Source organism: Gossypium arboreum, chromosome 5, assembly GCF_025698485.1.
Source record: "Gossypium arboreum isolate Shixiya-1 chromosome 5, ASM2569848v2, whole genome shotgun sequence".
In the NCBI taxonomy this organism is placed as follows: Eukaryota; Viridiplantae; Streptophyta; class Magnoliopsida; order Malvales; family Malvaceae; genus Gossypium; species Gossypium arboreum.
Window position 1 is genome coordinate 91,850,654 of NC_069074.1, and position 18,593 is coordinate 91,869,246.

Sequence of the window (18,593 nt, forward strand, 5' to 3'; positions counted from 1 at the left end):
TCAACAATGTTCATTTCTTGTATCAATTCAAATCAACACATAATTCAATATATGTTATTTTCATAACTATCAAATTAAGTCTATTTTCACAACTAATCATTCAATCACAATCCATTCAATTCAATTAGCATTTCACACATAATTCCAAAGAACTAAGTCACTTTATAAACTTACCATACGATGCAATGTTTATATGCAACAATTGGAATATTTCATAATATAGAAATACAAACCATGAACTTTGAGCTATTCGTCGACAACTTTATATTTTCCTTTATTTTTCGAGGGATCCAGGTTGATGTTAACTACGAATTAAAACAACAAGACATTTCATCGATACACAATCAAATTTTACATTCAATTTCTAATTTATGCAACTTTTGTATTTTATTTAATTTAGTCGTTAAAACTGATACTAAAATAGCTTTCACATTTAACCTCAAATTTTAAAACTAATTTCACTCTAGGCCTAATTTAAATCCCTATTTCTCATTTCTACCTCAAAATTTTGATATTTTTACAATTTAGTCTTTGTTGCACAAAATCATCATTTTACTTTACAATTTAGTCCTTTTTCAATTCTAAACTTAAAATCCATCAAATCAATCTCTAGAACTTCAGCTATCCATCAATGACAATATCCACAATCTTTAATAGTACTAAAAAGTGCTATATGAGTCGACTAGCTTAAATTCCCGGAATTTTGAAAACATAAAAATTATCAATAAATAAATAAACTAAATTTAACTAAGCTTGAAACTTTTAGACCCTAAGGTCGTGCGTCGAGCTATGTTCTTCTCCCAAAATTGGTTGAAACATTAAACTTTCATGTTTTTCTCTTCCTTCCCACTTTCTTTTTATTAATCTAATGTTTTGTTTTGTTTTAATTTACTTTAATTAATAATTTATAATATAATATAAATACCCCATAGTTTACCAACCGGCCAAATAATCATGTAACCAAGGTATATTTCCCATTTAAGCCTCTTACTTACACTGATTTCTAATTATAAATCCTTAACAATTCACACTTTTATCACTTATGCGATTTAGTTTCTGTACCTTAATTAATTCCTAATTCAATAAAATTACTTAACTGAAATTCAGTTCACTTCTAATATAACTTCAAAAATATTTACGACTCCAATTTATGGAAATGAGATTCAGAAACTACATGTTCTAACACCACTGACTTTCTGGTTGTTACATTTGGGCTTAGAAATACACATCCTACACACTTAAATAGACTGATTAGCACACTCAAATAGACTGATTAGCACTACATACGGCTTACATTGGCTTAATAGGTCAACTAACATCAATTATTGCGTAAAAACACTTATTTTTCTAATAATCTAAACCTAAGCTACTAAAGCTGAAAATGTAATAATTAAATATCAAAGAGCTATAAAACAAGCTCGTTAAGTGCCGAAATGTACCTAAACTACCACCAGAATTGGTGACAGGTCAAATTGCTTGAGCCTTAGGAACTAAGGAACCGGAGGCAGGAATCCTTCCATTGTCACCCTCTGCCATCTAGCTCTCCCTGTCTTAGACCACTATTCCTAACTAGCTTCATTGTTGTAACTATTGAAATTACGTCGCTATTTAGTATCATCAAAGGCAGTGGTGGAGCCAAGAGGGTTGGTAGGGGCTTCGGTCTCCCTTAAAATGAAAAAATTTTTATTTAGACCCTTTATAATTTATAAAATTTTAAATTGGTAATGTTAAATTTGCACTTTGACCCTAAAAAATATAAAAAAATTGATTTAATCCTTTAAAAATTATAAAGATATAGACTATCAAAATTGTGAATTTGCATTTTTACTATCATAAAAATATACAATTTAATTCCATCCTTCCAAAAAAATTTCTAGCCCCGCCACTTATAGGAGGAGGAAGATTCCATTGAAGAGAAGGCTCTATGAAGGTTCTGTGAAAAAGAATGGCAGCTGCAAAAGTTCACAATTCCTTCTTTTGCTTTGAACCAAACTTGAAGGGGATCCACCCCACTCCCTTCAAAAATCTTCCCATGTCAAGTTTAGGGTTTAGAGAATTTGTAAGTGAATTTGTTAGCTAAATAAAAAAGTTACATAACTTAAAAATAACTACGTAATGTTTTTCTATATTAAATAAAAAAATTATAAAATATAATACAATGATCGGTGGCGTTGAAGCAAATGCATTCTACAACTTGATGCCTGACAGATACAAACTGGATTCCATCACGGTGGAGAGTGAATCGGAGCTTTATCTTCGCATCCAGCTTCATTCCTTCGAGTAGCTAATGAGAAAAATCAAACCCAGGTGATCCCTTGCCAAATAATGCTACAATGTATGGGGAGTTTGTGGTGTGAACGACTTAAAATCCGCCCTGATACTTGCCATATCCATCATTAGTTATGCGATTTGGTTGACTAAATCTCTCCCCAAAATATTATGAGGATGATGATGCACTTGGATAGTTTGCAGAGACAAACATGGCAAATCCAATTAAGTAAGCAACTTTAACAAGTGACTTAGGTCTGTAATGCTAGATAGATGGCTGTGGCTCTTCAAGCTGGATAAATTTAGTAGATTCAGCATGAGATCCTAGATGTGGTTAGAAAGCGATGAGAGCTAATTACGACATCTACATCCATGCTTATATTTATAAAAGCATATAAAAATAATTTATTTCATCAATATGATGTCGAGCCACTTTGCAAAGTGAATGTTAGAGTTTTGCCCTTAGTTGAATGCGCTGGCCAAATCAAAATTAGACAATAAATTCAAATGCATGCAATGAACTAAGTTGTCAAACTTGTTTGCTAACATCATACCTCCTATCATGTATAACATCCAATCTGTGGCACATTGATCCATTTTCTTGACAATTGTATTATCATCGGGGGCCAAATTGATAAGTTGTATCGTGTATTTCATCATATTCCCATCGCATTCCTTGTTCTCCTTGTTTAGGACAACATCCAATGATTGATAACATAATGATAAGAAGTTAATTAAACTTTCTTCGATTACTGGTTTTCTGTCGACTGGAAGGTCGGTTATTAGAGATACTTTCCTAACATAATAAAAAAAAAAATTCTCATGGAAAATAAAAAGTATGCATTTTCGGCCTCCATCTGTAATATAATGTGATGATAAACTCTAGAATCATTTCAAAGTGGGGCATTTTAGCTGCCTTTAATAAACCATCTCTTTCCAAAGAGCCTTAGATATGTTTATTTGGCTCACCAAAATGAAGATTATGTTAGGCACAAATAGTTCGATATCCATCTAGACCTGTTTATAAGTCAAGTTATTTATCTAGACCCAAAGACCCGCATGAAATTTGGAAGGACTTGGGCAAACATATTATGCTCAAAAAATAGGTTTGGGAAAAAATTAAGCCCATTTAAAATATGGGTTGGGCTCGGACTTGAACATTCAAGGTATGAGACCAACCCAACCCGATTCATTTTTAAGTTTATAATACTTTATATTACGTTATTTTTATATATGATGTAATTTGAATACATTAAAAAAATTAAACCTATACTAAATATATAATATTACTCTAATGTAAATATTAAAATAAATATAAAAATTTTAAAATATAATATGGGCAGGCCTAAAATGGGCTTGAGTTAGTCTTTTTACAAATATTGACGGGTTCGAACAAAAATTTAGGCACATATTTTGGGCTAGGCTGGGCTTGAATAAGTATAAAGTATATTAATATTGTACTTAGGTCCGGCCCGAGCCTTGCCCGAGGAGCTGTGTTCATATTGAAACCTCAATAGAGCATTAGAGAATAATGAGTTAAAAATAATAATTTGAGTTAAAATGGGAGAGAGAAAAGTAAAAAATTTAACCGGTGCACATATTCTTAGTGTTTTCAAATCAAGCCACTTGAATTTTATGTGGAATTTAATCTTAGGAACCACAACACTCATAAATGTCGAAGTATCTAAAAAAACCTATTTTGAGAAATAATGTCAAAAGTTTTTTTATTTTTTTATAAATGCAAAACATTTTGGTAAAAAGAAACATTCAATGACATCTTTATTTTTAATTTTACTAAAAATTAAAATGAATCTAAAATTTTAATTTATGTTTAAAATTTTAAATGGAAAAATATTTATTGGAATAAATCAAAGATAGGAGTCAATTAAAAGAAAATTATTTGATTAAACTCCACAAATAAAATTAAAAGAGTAGCACATATTTGATTCGAGACTAGTAAGTAATTAAATATTAAATATTAAAAAAATAAAGGGTAAATTATAGTGGTAGTTACGCAACTATTGGTAAGATTCTTTTTTGGTTATCTAACTATGAAAAGTTACAAAATCGTCAACCAATTATGCAAATTTTTTTTTTGTCAACGAACGTTAACGGAAAGATAAATTGATAGTTTTAAAAATTAGCATAATTGCAACTTATAGCTCTCTTTGGTTATTGGTTGTTTATCAACTAGAAGGTTGGTTATTAAAGATACATCTCTCAACATAATAGTAGCTTTCTCGCATGGAAAATGGAAAGTATGCATTTTCTACCTCCATTTTTTAAATAAAGCGGCAATCAACTTCAGAATTATTTCTAAGTGGGGAATTTTAGCTACCCTTAATAAGCCATCCCTCTCCAAACAGCCTTAGATGTGTTTATTCGACTCACCAAATGAATATTATGCTAGGCACAAATAGTTTGATATACATCCTATGAAAAATTTCACAAAAAAAAAATAAATTTACTAAAATATAAAGATAACGGAAAGATGATTTGACAGTTTTTAAAATTGACATAATAACAACTTTAACCCTCAATATTTATACATTATGTTAATTTAGTATTGATTCTAAATTTAATTCTAAACATTTACATATTGTGTAATTTGATTTGTTATTGTAGTTTTTGTTTTTCTTTGCGATGTTGAGGGCTAATTTTAAAACAATGAGAAAAACTTGGATTTTTGAGTGTTTCCATTTTTTTGGTAAAATTTTGATCAAATTTAGTTGATAAATGTGTGTCTTTTTTTTTTTACCTTTTTAGGTGAAATTTTCACAAAGAAAAATAAAATTGCAAAAAAGACCAAATTACACAATGCATAAATGTTGAGGGTTAATATTTTTTAGAATCAAGACTAAATTGACATAATGTATAAATACCGAGTAACCATTTAACGACCACGTAATCTTTTCGTTTACCATTTAATGGCCAATGACCAAAAAAGAAAGGGTAAATTAAAGAAATATGTTGATTTTTTTTAAATTTAAGTATTTAGACTTTTTTAATATATTTACCGGGTATGCTATTTTTGGAGAGAGAAATGAAAATGCGTCCTACCAGGCACGTTTTCAATGACAAGGCAATGAAAACACACCTGTAGGACGTGTTTTCAAGGCAACGATAACTTTTCCAATGTTCACAATTCCAACGACTACACCCCAACAACCATATTTTTTTCCTATATAAACCCCTTCAAACTTCATTATTTTCAATTCAAACTCAATTCTTAATTCTCTCGATAATTTTGTTTTAAATCTTTCTCTGAGTCCTATTCTCTTCGATTTTATTTTATTCCTTATAATTTGTAAAATGGCAAATCAGCTTATTCGTTTAGATGACAAGCACATCTCTAGCGTTCAATTACAAATAGTAAGAAAATATTATAAAATTATTTAATTTTAATTAGTTAATTACTATGTTATTAACATCATTATTTCTTATGTTTATATACTCAGACAGAAGATCGGATTTTGGAGACTTACATATACAATTTAAGTAGGAGTGCATCAATTGCCATTCATGGACACTTGCGAGATACAAGATTCTTATACGTGGCTCGCATGCTCGGGGGGACTAAATTGGACCCCTAACTTATCAGTGCTTTGGTGGAAAGATAGAGAACCCGAGACACATACGTTTCATCTTCCCTGCAGTGAATGTACAATTACACTCAAGGATGTTGATTTACAACTCGGTCTACTGGTCGATGGGGAAGTCATTACGGGGCTAGTGGCAAGTGTCGATTGGAGCGCAACATTCAAGCAACTACTAGGGAATGTGTTAGAATTTAGGGTGAAAAAGAACAATTCGTGCACCCATTCATCTTAAGGTTGATTGGGGTAATGCTTATGCCAGATAAATCTCAAAATCTGGTAAATTAAAAGTGGCTAATACTACTAGTTGACTTAAAAGAAGCGGGACAACTTAGTTGGGGATTAGCGGTGTTGGGGACATTGTACCGAGAAACGTGTCGAGCAACAAAATTAAAAAAAGTTAAAATTGGTGGTTGCATACTCCTTCTTCAATCGGGGGCATAGTATTGACTACCATTTTTACGACCTCGAGTGGACCTCCTTATGAATTCTCACTCGTAATATGGTAAAATTCATTTCATAATATCATTTATCCTATTATTTTTTTCATTGTTGTAATATATGATTTGAATAGGTGGAACAATCGCGCAAGGCACACAGGTATACTGTCCGAGCTTAAGGATACTCAGCTAGCTTTAATCAACAATCTTAAGAGGAGATTAGTTTATGAAATTTAAATTTATATAATATTTATTCCAGCATTTGAAATTAAATAATAAGCACGTGCTACAATTTGTAAATTATTACTATAGTTTGTATAGATGCCATATGCGGATATGAAAATTAAAGAATGTAACAGCCTAATTTTCAGTGGTATCGGGAATAGAGATTTGAGATCACTAAATCCGACGGGTGAGTTGAAAATTTAATAAATTAATACCTATGAGTCAAATGTGAATATAAAAACATTTTTGAACTAGTGAATTTGGTGATTTAAAAGAATTAATTAGGTAAATTGGGTCGAGAATGAGGTATCGAGACCTCGACTTCATAAATCGAGCCATAAATATTTTGAGAAATATTTATGGAGTGTTGGTGAGGTAGTAATAAAATTTAGTCAGAAAATTTTGACGTTTGGTGGTTAATTAAATAAAAAGGACTAAATTGAAAAGGGTGTAAAAGTTGCTAAAAAGATTAAATAGCTCAATTGTCAAATGAGGAAGAACCTAAAGTGAAAATAAGCCCAAAGGAGATATTTTGGGCGGCAATAGCTGAGAAAAATCAGGAAATGGGTGAAATAAGGGCAAAATTGACAAATTGACAAAATTGGCTAAATAAAAAACGGACTAAATTGGAATATCTAGAATTCTCTTCATTTCTCTTCATATTCATCAGCTGAAAAACAGCCATGGAGGAGGGTTCAATCTGGTTTTCATACTCTAGCTTCATGTAAGTTTAATTCTTGCTTTCTCCTTGACATTTTTATGTTTTTGGACTTTTACAATTGGGTCCAACTTACTATTTCATTAGTTTGTGATTCCATGTCTAATTTTTGAAGTTTTTATGGGTGCGTGCTGGAAGTATATGATTATTTGGCATGGAATTAGAGCTTTAAATTGTTAATATTCTGATTTTATTGAAAGAATTGAATAGAAAGTGAATGTTTGGGACCTAATTGTAAAAGAGTTTGAAGTTAGAGTTTTATGTGGAAATTCTTAATCTCAATAGTTATGAAATAACTTATAATGTCTAGAAAAAGTATTAATTGAGAAAATTATCTTAATTGAGGGGTTAATTGAGCAAGGACTGAATTGTATGAATTGTGAAATTTGGGGTAAAATGGAAATCAACATTTTGCACTAAAACTGTTTTGGGCAGCAGCAGTAGTTTAACTTTGAAAAATCACAAAAAATTTTAGAAATCCAATTAGAGGATGAATAAAATATGAAATTAAATCTTATTGAGTCTAGTTTCTTATAAAAGAAATTATGTAAGAAATGGAATTGTAAATCATGAGATACAATAACTTTTGTGAGACAAGGTCAGAATGATTTCGGGTTCCCCTGTTCTGAATTTAGAAAATCATCAAAAATTGGATAAAAATAATTAGGGGCTTAAATTTATATATTTAGAATCCTGGATGAGTCTATTTTTAATAGAAACAAACGAGGACATCATTCGAATCTTATACAAGAAGATAATTAATTTTTAGTGAAGAATGGTCGAATCAAACAAGCAGTATCAGGGAGATTTCAATGAATAAATCAGATTAATTGGCCCAACCAAAAATTATGAAATTTTATGGTAAGAAGACATATGAGTCTAGTTTCGGGAAAATTTATGGATCTTAATTTGAGTTCGTGGCTCAAGATAAAAATAATTTAGTGACTATGACACGGATGGATGACTTGAATATTCACATAAGTAGATAGTGAAAATTATGGATAATGTTACCTACAAGTGTGTTGTTTATACTAAGGATGTGGACGGAGAGGAGGAGGAGGAAAATATACAAAAATATATGAATGACTCGTGTATAAATTGATCACATGCCCGATTATAATCGATAAGTATTGGAATAGAAATGATATAATGTTTTATTTACTACACCAAAACAGGTTTTTAGCGGCGTTTGAATGAAAAACGCTGCTAAAGATCGAGCATTAGCGGCGCTTATTAAAAAACGCCACTATAGGTTCATCTTTAGCGGCGCTTTCCAAAAAACACCGCTAATGCTCGATCTTTAGCGGCGCTTTATAAAAAATGCCGCAAAAAATTTAACACAACGTCATCGTTTTGTATTGAGCCTTTAGTGGCTCTAGCGACGCTTTTTAAAAACGCCGCTAAAGATCAAGTATTAGCGGCGTTTTTTTAAAAGCAACGCTATATGTATACCTTTAGCGGCGCTTTTCAGAAAGTGCCGCTAATGTTCGATCTTTAGCGGCATTTTTTGAAAAACGCCACAAAAAATAAAAAATTAAAAACTATTATTTAAAATAATTTTAAAGATTTTTGGTATATGACTAATTATTTCTTAATTTATATGTTAAATATTTTCTTATATAATTGTAAAAGGGATAGTGTTAATTTTAAAATATTGAATTAATTATCATTATAGTTTAGGGTTTATAGTATATGGTTAAGGGTTTAATGTTTATGAGTTATTATTTTAAGGTTTATGGATTATGGGTTTAGGGATTATGGTTTAAGGGTGGTTTAATTAGGGTTGTGGTTTAAGGTTTAAGTGTTAGGGGGTTGAGGGTTAGGGGTTCAGGTTCATGTTTTAGGATTTACAATTTAGGGTTTAGGGATTAAGAGTTTAGGATTTAGATTAATTAGTGTTTTTAATTTATATGATAAATATTTTCTTATATAATTATAAAAGAGATAGTGTTAATTTTAAAATATTGAATTAATTATCATTATAGTTTAGGGTTTATGAATTAAGGTATATGGTTTAGAGTTTAAAGTGTATGAGTTATTATTTTAAGGTTTATGGATTATGGGTTTAGGGATTATGGTTTATGGTTTAAGGGTTGGGGTTTAAGGCTTAGGGGTTAAGGGTTAAGTGTTAGGTTTACTTAAGGATTAGACTTTATATATATTAAATGGTTTAGGATTTAAAGTTTACTTAAGATTTGTTAAATGATGGAATTTTATACAATCAATTAATACTTTTATATTTAAAAATATTTAATCTAAACCATTTGATATATTTAAATATTAGAATTAAAAAATTGATAAATAAATAAATAAAAGTAATGATTGATATGGATAGGACCAAATTATAACAAATAAAATGAAATACAAAACTAAAATCATTCCACATCGAACATCTAGCAAAATAGTCATATTTTAGTTAGGAAGAAATATCTCTAATGAAATGGAGATTAGATCGGAAAAGAATAATATAAAATCATGATTAACGTCTTAATTTTTAATAGAAATTTGATATGTAAGAGATTGATTGCTTATATTGGATAATTCTAACTTAATAATTAATTACGACCATTTAATTATTTATTTTCTTATTAAAATATGCGATATTTATTTTTAGAGTACTTAATTTTTTATTTATAAAACTAATTTATAAAAATAATAATAATAAATATTTTATAAAATCATTTAACTAATAATTTTAACAGATAAAAAAATTAGTATAGCAAAATGGTGTCATTTTATTTAAAATGAAATAATTTTTAGTGGCATTTTTAATAAAAACGCCACAAAAAGTTAACAATAGGCACTATTTTATCCCAAAATTTAGCCCAAACCCCTAATTTTTCCCTCTAAAATCGGTATCGCCAAAACACCCCCAATCTTACCCCTCCGTTGCTCTTTTCAATCAAGAAACTCTCCAGCAGCGTCTCCAAGCTCTTATCGAAGGAACCCTAGCTGTCTCAAGTCCCAACTAACAGTTTGCTACTTCGTTCCCATTCGCATTTCCACTTCTACACACTCATTTCGATGAAAGATTGACAAATCCACCTGCAAATTTTCGACTGTTGAAGAATCGTTGAATAAAAACAAAATGCATGGTTAGGATTCCATTCAATTCTTTTATTTGTATTACTGTTTCAGGTTTATTCCCCTCGCTTGGATTCACCTCCACCAAGATGGGTTCATCTTGCACACGGGTTGCTTCTATTTTTGTATCAGGTTTTAACCTCCACCTTATTCTTTCTTTATTTCCTTGGTGTTTTGGGGAAGGGGGATGAGCGTGAATGTTTTCTCTCTGGAAATGTATTCAAAGTATGGGATCTTTTTCACATATTAGTAATTACTTGCTAGACTTTTGATGCTGTAGATGGGAAACAAGCTAGACGAACAAACTCCTCGAGTCCACTTGGAGAACTTTTTGACCATGGTAAGTTCACTTTATAATCTCTTCTTTCCATCCTTTGCTATTTTTATTAGAAAATTTTCTGATGGAGTAATTATTTTTGGTGGTCTTGAAATATTGCAGGGTGTGATGCACTTGCAAGTACGGTATGTATTTAACTTGTTTCATTACATAACAATGTCTAATAAAATTCCGCCATTATACAATATTGATTCTTTTTCAGTTCGAAACCATGGATTTTGGGAGCACTGCCATGTGCGGAGGGGACAGTTTCTGGTTCTGGGTAATTTTATCTATACCATTTTATGGAGCTACATGGGAACAGTAAGTTATCAAAAAGTAATTTAGTTTTGTATTTTGTATTCCTTCTAAGAAATCCTGCCATACACTTTGCAGTTATTAAATTACTTGGTTTATTCTATAGAAGGTTTATAAATTTTGTTTTCAATCTCTTTTTATCAAACTTTATTCAATGTTAGGTAATTTTTTGAAAGGATTTTGTGATAACTTCGTGATGTATATTTGAAGTATTCTAAATATTCTGTTTGATATGTATTCCTCTTGAATGTCTCCATCCTTTCTACATAAAATTTTAGAAGGGAGTTTGTAATGTGGTTTTTTGTAGCATGCAGTGGAACATTCTTTTACCAATGCTGATACTTCTGTTGTGTCATTTTCTGCAGCTATTTCACCAATGCACTTATCCTTCCTATTGTCAATGGGCCGACTGAGGGTCTTGCACTGATATATGGATTGCACTTTATGACAGCAATTGTTGGTATGTTTCCTCACTCGATGTTATGGGGGTGCCTTTGACAGTCTGTACTAAACCTTTATATTACTTATGTTCCACGTATAAAAAATTTGAAACTTCTTTTGAATTCTTTTCTTTTATTATTATTGTTTTTAACGTTTTATGATTGCTTACCTTTTTCCCCTCAAGGTGCCCAGTGGTGAGCTCAGCCATTTCAGCAATCGATACCCTCCTTGAGTTGGATACATTATGTTAATGGTAAGTTCTTTGTTTAAGAATGGGTTAGCACCTTATATTGGATTTCTTGTTGCTTTGCCATTTTTCTTTGACAATTTTATTACTTATTCACCTTTTTTTTTTTCCAGAACTTCCAACATATAAAGCTGCCGTGTATTTGTTGACACCAATTGCTATTTTACCTACAGTGGCTTGCAAGTAAGTGGTTATCTGCATCCTAAATGGTCAAAATTTACTTCAGCTTTCATGGCTGAAGCTTCTTATAATTTCTATTTGGCACTCTTGTAGTTTCACGCTAGTGCTTTGAATTACTTATTCTTTGACCTTTAGTGGAAAACTGTCCACTTTTGTAGTTCAATGTGAGAGCTGAAGCTTCTCATGCTTTCATTTTTGGCTTCTTGTTGGCTTGTAGCCTTATACTAGAGCTATGGATTATTAGGCTGAGTTAAATGATCTAATTGCATTGTCATTATCAATTCCCCTTTTGTTTTCAACTCATAGCTTTATGTGTAATGCAGAGGCCAAGGTTTCCATGCATGAGACCACCTTATTTTAGTCCATCCTACATTTATTTTTTGTTCATAGTACTGCTGTCTTTTAGTGTCCGCATAAGCTTCTCTTATGTACTTGTATGGTTGCTATTGCAGTATAAGCAATGTCCATAAGATCGTTAAGGCAAGAAAAGGAAGCATGTTACTGGCATTAGCAATGGTAATTCTGTAAATTCATTGTGTTTCTTTCTTCCTTCCATGTATGCTTAAATGATTAATCGGTGTTTTCTGTTCTTTCTTGTCAGCTTTATCCTTTTGTTGTACTCATGGGAGGAGTGCTCATTTGGTAATTTGAATTTGTCATCTTTCCTTATAACAACGTTAACCTTCTTTCTTTTATTCAGCATACAAATATGGTCAGGCTATTGACTTGTACACGCAGGCGATAGAGCTAAATAGTTAGAATGTAGTGTACTGGGCTAATCGCTCACTGCTCACACCAAATTGGAAGAGTATGGTAGTGCCATACAGGATGCTACTAAGGCAATTGAAGTGGATCCTAAATATTCAAAGGCATGCTTTATCTACTGAAGTGATTCAACCTTTTATGCAGTATATATTTTTGTTCTTGTTCTGATGGTTCTCTAACTTACAGGGTTATTACAGAATGCAGCCTTTTATTATATATTAGTAGTAAATATAATAAAATTTGAAGTGCAGAAAGTAGTATTTGAGTTCATGAATCCTAAAAATCGAAATAATGGATTGAATATAGAAATTAGATTTTCATTTTATTAAATATTTATTTGACAGAAAAGAAACAAAATCAGGTCATAACAAGCTATATAATTTAATTGTGGCTTTTTTTGGTACTCTTTTATATACTTTGATTAAGTTCTTTTTTTATAAAGTTTGGTCTTCTAAAAATCTTTCCTGTCTCAAACTCAACAGGTAGTCGATAAGCACTAAAACTGATTTTTCACAGTTTTCTTCTTCTATTTCAGGTATGTTAAGCTTCTCTTTTACCCTTTCACCTCTTCTTAACTACTAGTTTATTGCTTTTATGGTCGTTGTTTGTGTAATTGCCTATATGTAATTTCCATATTCTTTTGTGATTTAAATTTGGATCCTGTTCAGGCTCTTTCGTAAGTTGCTACTAGAGAATTTCATGCTTGTTTCTTCTGTTTTGGATGACATGTGTTACCGGGTAGTCCTCATGCATGAACTGAACTTTGGCTTGTGCTTTCTGGTCTCTGAAACTCAACCGTGTATATATTTTTCTCAATAGTACTGAATTCTTAGAGTTACTGTGGGGCTCTGCCGTTGCTGCTGGTAAGTGAATTAACTGTTAATTATCCATAGAACTGACCATAAATCTTATTTTTAGAAGCAACACTGAAGACTATTCTAGACCTGATGGATTTAGATGGACTCAATCTTTACCATGTTAAGAGTCATTTACAAGTAAGTGTTTATATTTAACTTACGCGTTTCCATTTTAGCCCTTAAAACCAACCTTCCTTATGAGGGTTTATCATTTATTCCCCTAATGTTACTAAATTCCAGAAATTTAGACTAGGAAAATTTTGGGTGAAGGATTGGCAGGACACATCCAAAAATGGTAGGTCTTGTTATATCTACCCGCTTTCATTCTTCATGTTATATTAAACATGCGAATTGATTCATAAAATAATCACAAAGATATTTAAAAGATTGAAATATATAAGAGAAGTTATTGTGAGAAACTAGGAAGTCAAATTTTTCTTTTCTTATCGTTGTATGGTTATGAGTTTAATATATGTTGCAAGCTTACTAATCTTTTATTTGTAAATAAAGATCAGTGGATTCGTGAATAGATTAACAACAATTGACATTTTTTCCTATATGCTGACACTCAAAACTCTTTTGACATTTTTTCAAACCAGTACTCTCCAAGCTTCACCATTGATTCATGCTTGTTCATGAGTAATTGAGTATATAAACTTTCTTTAACTTACAACTTTTTGGTTCAAGTCTAATTTTCATTGTATATAAACATTATTTATATCTGCTTTATTTTATATACTGGTCCTGTTCCATGGTCATCCTCTTTATTCATTATAGGTTCCTTACAATCTCATTTAAATATTTTGATTTGCTTATTTGATTTTTGTTATAATTTAGATTGATTTGAATTCAAAATTTCGGAAACCAAAATATTTTGGTTTGATGTGATTATTCGTTAAAACCAATCCAAACCAGTCCATACTCATCCTTAGACATAGCTGAAATCGTTGCTTAATTTTATTAGGTTAAAACATAATAATTTAGCATTTGTGAATTGTTTCTTTATTTTTTTTTATTAATCATTCATGATTACATTTATCTCTTTAGGAATTACTTGAGTTAGGGGAGAGTGTTGGAACACAAAGTCGGGGTCTCACCCAAGAACTTATTTCATTGCTACCTGTTTCAAAATACAAGTGTAGCTTATTCTCAAGGAAGAAATCAAGGAAAGAGAGGTACTGCTTATGCTTCATCTTTGCCTCGTTAAAATGTGATTTGCTTTTATCAGCTGTTGCTTTTTGGTCTTCCACAGATTTTAAATTGAAATACTCAACAACCCTTGTTCATCTTGGCATAAGTTTTATATGTTAATTTTTTGCCACTATTTTAAGAGATTGGATATGTACTTGCCTGTAATGGAGTTCCTCGAACTTCCAAACCAGTAACATTTCTGAATTTGTGATCATTAACTCCATAGTAGAGCCATTAATTTCATATTCGTATCCTCATGTGTCCTATACTTGCACGTTGAAGTGCTTTTGCATTTGGAATTTTCTTTCTTAATCAGTTTTCTTTTAAAGGGTCTGCTTGAACGAGTTAGTGTTTTATCTAAAATTAGAAGACATTTTCTTGATTGTTATTAATTGTTTTCTTTTACCAACTAGCCTATTTTCTGTAGTTGTCTACTACTAGTGGTGGGATGATTATCTCTAGTGATGGTGTTTGGGATGCAGTTGTCTAATTTTGCCCAGCAGAATTAAGCTAATTTTATGCTACATTCTAACTATCATTTTTTTGTTCTTTATGGATTTTCACTAGCGTTGATGATGCAAATTAATCATTATTCATTCCAATATATTTGAAGAAAGGAACATTTGTTCAGATAAAATATAGTATATATTCTCTGCTCCTATCTAATTTATTATCAATTTGCCTTCTCAATGACTGTTATTTTACCAGAATCCCCACTGATTGAACCATACCTTTGAAACATGCGAGCTATAATTTACTGTGTAAGCTGATGGAGTTACCATAATATAGCTCTTTTATGTTTTGACTGGTGGCAAATGGAACAGGAAAAACCAACTACACTAGATTGCGGTCCAAGAACAATTTGCAGAAGGACATAATGGCTGGCTCCTACCTCTACAAATGCATGTGGGAGGCATTGCAGCAGCGAATAAGAATGATATTGATCAACATGCAGTTGACACCATATGTGCTCTGAATTCGAATTCAGGTGTGAGTTTCAGATATTTTATGTGCAAAAAAGTATTAGAGTGCCTTATGTTTGTATGTTAGTTAAGCAGATTATAGATAGAATCTGCTGTAGGATTACCTAATTAGTTGATCAAAAACTACACCTAGTTTTGTAATAGTCTACTTGCATATTTGCATATATTTAATAATAATCTCGTGTCAACTAATTATTCTATTTTTATTTAATTGTTTTGTTTTCAACCTTTTATTTTTATTTGAGTTGATGAGAAGAAAAAATGAATTGTAATTTTGACTTAGAAAAGAGAATATTCATTAGCGACTTAATCAATTTAAATAATCAATGTTGATATTTCACATGGGAATGGATATTCAAATCTTATATTTTACATGGTTATGATTTAAGTCCTTATTTCATTTAAGTAATTTCATTATAATACCTTATTTTATTGATATCTTTATATTTAATCTCATTTTATTATTTATTTTAGTTTTGATTCAAAATTTTTATTTTTATTTTAATATTTAAGATAACTTGATTTTTAACTTTTGGATTTTAATTGTGTTATTAATTTATTATTTTAAATTTTAAATTTAAATTCTTTAATTTTTGTATGTAGTTTTAAAGTTAAAATTTTAATAGAAAATTTAATTTGATAATGAATTTTAATAGAAATTTTTATATTTATATTATGGATATTATTCTTCTCAATATTTTGATAATGAATTTTAAGCTTTTATATATTTTTATGACCTTTATAATATTTTATAATATTTTTAAATTTTATAACCTTTAGCGGCGTTTGTGGAAAAAGCGCTAAAGGTCATGACCTTTAGCGGCATTTTTAAAATAAACGCCGCAAAAATTTTTATGACTCTATCTATAGCTGCGTTTCTTGCGACGCTTGTAAAAACGCCGCAAATAATTTTAGCGGCGCTTAACAGTGCCGCTAAAGACCTTAAAAAACGCCGTTAAAAGTCAATTTTGTTGCAGTGTTTGGTATATTTATTATGAAATTATGATTATCGTTATAATACAAAAATTGAACTTGTGAGTTTATATGGCTAAATTTTAGTGATTATTTGTTAATTTTATGAATTTCATGATGTGTTATTTCATATGTATTGATGATAAAATCGTAAATAATGTAAAAGCATGAAAATTGAATAAATGATCAAATTGAGCATTTCATTCGATGACAAGATGAATTGAAGGAAAAGACCATGGTTGGACCATGGCAACAAGTGATAAGTGATAGCTTCACTACACTTATTTGATCAAGGAAAAGTGAAAGTGATAAGTGATAGCTTGGCTACACTTATCGATCAATGACAAATGACAAGTGAAAAGTGGTAGCTCAACTACCGATCGATGAAAAGTGGTAGCTTCGCTGCACGATCGATTAAAAGTGGTAGTTAAGGCCACCGATCAATGAAAAGTGGTAGCTCGGCTACCGATCGATGAAAATGGTAGCTCGGCACCGATCGATGAATAGTGGTAGCCTTGCTACAAGTGACAAGTGACAAGTGATTTCCATATAAGACCATATCAGGGATATGGCATCAGTGTGATATATGCTACTGTATAAGACCATATCTAGGATATGGCATCAGTGAGATATGTGATTCGTTTAAGACCATAGCTGGGCTATTGCATTGATATATGAATATGTGTAAGACCATAGTTGGGCTATGGCATCATTATGTGAAGATGTGTAAGACCATAGTTGAACTATGGCATCGAGAAAACGAAGTACTCAATTTCGTAAGACGTTCACTAATTTGACAAAGTTTGGTAAGTGTTACATGGAATTATGTGATACAAGGAAGTACGAGTTGATAAGATACGAGTATAAAACTTGGTTGATAAATGAATTCATTTGTAATTATATAATTGTTCATCTTGAATGTACTGTCCATATGTATTGATAATTCAAATGTCTTAATGAATAAAATTCCGATATGGAATAAATTGAACACTAGACAAATAATTATGAAATTGAACTCGAAATTCATTAAAATGACGGTTATTGATATATGGAGACATGAGACATTGATATATGAATATGGAAAATGTTTGATAAATGTGTTTATTCATAATTATAGAATTATATACCTCATGTGTACTATTTGCATAAAGATGATATCTCAAATACTTTGTTTATTTAAGCTTAAATAGGAAATAGTCTGAAATCAAGGTAAGTTGTTATGAAAATATATTTAGATTACAGAGATATGGCTGATATATGTTGTATGATTACATAACGTGAAATTGTGTATATATATGAGAAATTCAATGAGAATTAAGCCCATACACGTTTCTTGTTATTTATATGAAGTGTACGACTGACAAGGGTGATAAAGTTATAAACAGAGAGTTACACGGGTTGAAAACACGAGCGTGTGACTCTCCAAAGTGTGAAAATTTTCTAAGTGTTGCAAAAGTATATGTTTACGGTTTGGTCCCGAACCACCCTGAATGTATGTTTTGGGCCCCTTAGGCCCATATAAGGGACATTAAACATATGTATGAAAGTTTTTTTTACATGATTGATCATATTAAGTTTGGTAATGCCTCGTACCCTATTCTAGGCTCGGAATACGGGTAGGGGGTGCTACAAAGAATGTGTACCGACTGAATTTTTGGTCAATCGCAACATCTGGTACATCAAAGTGCCATTGATCGTTTTTGCAATGGTCGAGATGCAAGAATTCGACTAAGTGATACTGGAGTTTGGGTGTATGCAACATATTTCGCCGCCACCCTAGGAGCTCGATGACCTACAGAAGATTGACTTGTGGGGGAGACTCGAGGAAGATTTGTCAACATTCCACAAAAAAATATATCGAGATGTGGCAGCGTAGGTATGATTACTTGCCAACGCGTGAAACATTTCTCACACCGAAGTTGACGACATGTCTAGATTACATTGATTGGTTCAGCTATAACAACAAGTCGTATCTACTATCAGATGCGGAAA

General features: G+C 31.1%; 1 pseudogene; it reads left to right on the top strand.

The window, feature by feature from the left end:
• The first annotated feature begins 2,158 nt into the window (after positions 1 to 2,158).
• Positions 2,159 to 15,821, top strand: LOC108451075 (choline/ethanolaminephosphotransferase 1-like; annotated as a pseudogene).
• The last annotated feature ends 2,772 nt before the right edge of the window (positions 15,822 to 18,593 follow it).